Source organism: Vigna umbellata, chromosome 7 (assembly GCF_029865625.1).
Source record: "Vigna umbellata cultivar VRB3 chromosome 7, Vumbellata_1.0, whole genome shotgun sequence".
Lineage (NCBI taxonomy): Eukaryota > Viridiplantae > Streptophyta > Magnoliopsida > Fabales > Fabaceae > Vigna > Vigna umbellata.
This window is the reverse complement of record NC_142171.1, coordinates 41418430-41422521: the sequence shown is the minus strand read 5'-3', so window position 1 is coordinate 41422521 and position 4092 is coordinate 41418430. Positions and strand designations below refer to the sequence as shown.

The 4092-nt window shown below is 42.5% G+C and overlaps 1 pseudogene; it reads right to left on the bottom strand.

Annotated features, from left to right (window-relative positions):
* Positions 1–432: 432 nt before the first annotated feature.
* On the bottom strand, positions 433–3873 carry LOC124823081 (proteinaceous RNase P 2-like; annotated as a pseudogene).
* Between the last annotated feature and the right edge of the window lie 219 nt (positions 3874–4092).

Sequence of the window (4092 nt, the reverse complement as noted above, 5' to 3'; positions counted from 1 at the left end):
TAAACTTAATAGATTGAAACTAAATTTTAAAAATACATATGAATCATTGCCAAACAGAAAATAAAAATGTTATAACATATTCATGAAAAACACAACAAAGAATTTTGACTAAATTAACTATTAAATATTTGAACCTCCAAAAGTTAAAATCGTTTACATTTTAGTACTTAAAAAGTTTAGCTTTCATTTAGACCTTCTCAGTTATTCAAGTCTACGTCCACTTTGGTTTTACCAAGAGCTTCAGCTGTCTAATGCAGAAACATATCATATACGGGACATCGAATGTGAATTAAGTCCCACACAAGATTATACATATTGCATACATAACATGATAAATTCAAGTTTTAAATAAAGAGTCAAACAGAACAAGAAACGATATGGTTGTCCAAAGATTAACAGTGAAAAGCAAATGCAATGTTTAGGAGATTTATTTGGAAATTTACCAATCATCATTGGACCCATTAGGAGTTGTATACAGTGCACCATTATTCATCCACTCCTCCACCAGTTTCCTGCTGGAAGGATTTTCCATTAGCCCTCTTAGGCGCTTATTGTGCAGCACACCGAGCGGCCATTTATTCCCACTCTGATTGTAAAGTTCTTTTACAACACAATCAAGCTGCACTATTACAAAATCAACAAAACAAACACAATTAGCTGCAAAAGCAATCAAGCAAAATTATTAGGCAAGAGCAATAAACATACATAACTTGTTCAGACAGTAAAATTAAAGGAACTCTATAACTTAGGAATACAACCTGAGAAATGCTAAATCCACCATCAGCAAAATTTTGTTTGTAGAGCCCAACATTTGCTCCATCCACTATAGCTTCATAAGAGTCATGCTTTTCAAGCCAGGCCTGTAAGGGATCAACCAGAAGTATCAAAACCAAGCTATTATAGCTAGACTAACAATATCAAGAGTAAATAATGGATGCAGTTATATTGCGAAGGGTTTGTATACGAATGTAATCCAATCACAAATTGTCATGCATATTAAGTTTGTTGACTTTAACAATAACACCCCTAAAAAGTCATACCTATCAAGATTCCTGATTGATACCTACCTAGATCAGAAAGTAAACTCTAACAATAATATATCATCATTCGTGTCATTTAAAATTGTGTTGCATTGCAATGAATGAAGATATCAACAACACCTGAAATTCACTAAAATTGGCCTTGACCTCTCGTTCCAAGGCCAAGCCAGCAACAGACCCTGCAAACTTCTCCGTCTCCGAATCATCAATATCAACACAAACCAATTGCTCCCCACAACAACAACAATGTCCATCGGCACCAACACTCGTTCTGTTTCGGCCCAATCCCCTTTACCAATCCATCCCTGACCATGCCACCCTCCCCCATTCCGCAAAACCCCCTCTTTGACCTGCCCCACATCAAATTCCACCTCATCAACCTCAGAGGCCTTTGCACCACAAAACCACTCCTCAACAACCACCGCAGTGGACTCACTAACACACCTCACACAGCTTCTAAGCTTATGCAAATACTCATACACCTTGTCCGCTCTACCACTCCGCGCACTCACCTTCAAAAGCGCGGCGAGTTCCGCCTCCTCCAAACTCACCCCAACGCCATTCATGTGCTCCTCCACCTCGTAGGCCTTATTCGCGTCTAGCATTTCACAGAAACAGAACAACGCAGGATCGTAGGTTCGCAGCCTCGGGGTAGCGTTGTTGTACTTGCCCATGCCCTTCACCAACTCGAAGGCATAATCGGCGTCACCCTTGGCCGCAGCGAGGCACGCAACGACAGTGACGGAGGCCTCATTGGGAACGACGCCGAGAGAGGACATGTGGGGAAGGCGCGGAAACCGTAATCGAGTGCGGTGGTTTTGAGCAAGTCGTCGGCGACGGAGTTGGAGCAGAGGTAGAAAAGGGAATTGAAGTGGTGTTGGTTGAGGTGCGTATTGTTCAAAACGGCGTCGTCATAGAGGGATATGGCACCTCGCAGGTCCTTAGCCTTGGAACATGAGTTGAGCTCAAATTGGAACTTTGCCTTAGGATTTTGACTGGTTTTCTTCTTCTTCTTTGGATTCTTCTTCGAAGCGCAAGACTGATAAATTGGTCCAAGGATTAACAGTTGCAGGGTTTAGTTTAAAACCCTAGATGGCGGTTTTTTCTTGGGTTCGTTCGTTCCAAAGAGATGGCAGTTACTCACAATCGGACCCTTAACCCATGGGCTTGTCTTTGGTCCGTAAGAGAAACTACAACTCCTTTGTTTGTTACTTCGAGAAGTTAGGGGTGTTGCTCCCTCCACCACCACACCTTGCTCCCTCCACCTCCCATTTATTGTAATGGAGATTGAAGGGAATAGTGATGTACCTCTCATTCTTGGGAGACCTTTTATGAAGACTGCTAGAGTTTTAATTGATGTAGAGAATGGTAAGCTTAAATTGAGAGTTGATGATGAAGAAGTCACTTTTGACGTATCCAAGGCCATGACATATCCAAATGATGATAAATCATGTTTTCAATTTGATGAACTTGATGAAGTTTGTATGGTGCAAGAAAGGATGGTGCGGTATGTTTCTCCACTAGAGAAAAATCTTATTGATGATTGTGAAGATTTAGATGATGAAGAAGAGAAATTAATTGATGAATGTCTGACGGACTTGGAAACATTGAAAAAGAGTCCAGTGGGAGATCCAATGTTTGAAATAATTGATAAGGAAGAAGAAGTCAAAACAAAAACGCTAGAATTAAAAAGATTACCAGCACATCTGAAGTATTTTTTTCTAGAAGAAGATGGAACAAAGCCAGTCATCATTAGTAATTCTTTATCTCTACAAGAAGAAGAACAGCTGATACAAATTCTGAAAGTTAACAAAGAAGCAATTGGGTGGTCAATCTCAGATCTTAAAGGTATTATCCCAACTTATTGTATGCATAAGATCTTTATGGAAGAGGATTATAAACCGAGTGCTCAACCATAGAGAAGGTTAAATTCTGCAATGAAGGAGGTGGTTAGAAAAGAAGTATTGAAACTGTTAGAAGCGGATATCATCTATCCAATCTCTGATAGTGAATGGGTGAGTCCAATACAAGTGGTTCCAAAGAAAGGTGGGATGACAGTGATTCATAATGATAAGAATGAACTTATTCCTACTCGGACAGTTACTAGATGGCGTATGTGCATTGATTACAGGAAGCTAAATAAAGCCACTAGGAAGGATCATTTTCCTCTTCCACAACCAAAAAAACAATTATTATCGACGGCCAAAATCCTTCGGAAACGGCCAAAAGCCTTCGGTAATGCGATTTTTCCGACGGACAAATGACCGTCGGTAATATCGTTGTCGGTAACAGTTACCGACGGCTTTTGGTCGTCAGTAATTACCGAAGGCTTTACCGACGGCCAAAATCCTTCGGTAATTACCGAAGGCCAAAAGCCTTCGGTAAGTCCGTCGGTAAATACGTCGATCTGGTTCATCTTCTTCCTCTTTTCCATTCTCCTGTATCCTTCGTTTTTCAGTTTTTTTTACCCAAATTTCTTCATTCCTAAACCAAAACAACAATTTTATTCATTCCAAAACCAAAATCAGAGGCTACACTTTGGTTCTTTAATTGTTTTAGAAACCCTAAAATTGAAAAAATCCCTAATGTCAGTGAAGCTTGCACGGTGGTGTTCTTCCATGGCAACGGTGGTCCTCTCCAGCGACGGCAGCGGCGCTTCACCCACGGCAGCGGCGCTTCTCCCATGGCAGCAGCGGCGTCCTCCCACGGCAGCGGCGCTTCTCCCACGGCAGCGGCGCTTCTCCCACGGCAGCGGCACTTCTCCCACAGCAGCGGCGGCGTCCTCCCACAGCAGCGGCGGCGTCCTCCCACAGCAGCGGCGACGTCCTCCCATGGCAGCGGCGACGTCCTCCCATGGCAGCGGTCGCGTCCTCCCAAAGGCTGCGGTGGCGTTCTCCCAGCGGCACCGGTGACAGTGTGGGAAGATGGTTGCACAGTAGAGAAAAATGGTGGCAGAAGGTGAGAAAAGGTGAGAAATATAGCAGAGAAAGCGATTTGTGAGTGATAAAAATGTATAAACTTTGCATAGAGAGAGTGAAAAAATGGGCGGGAA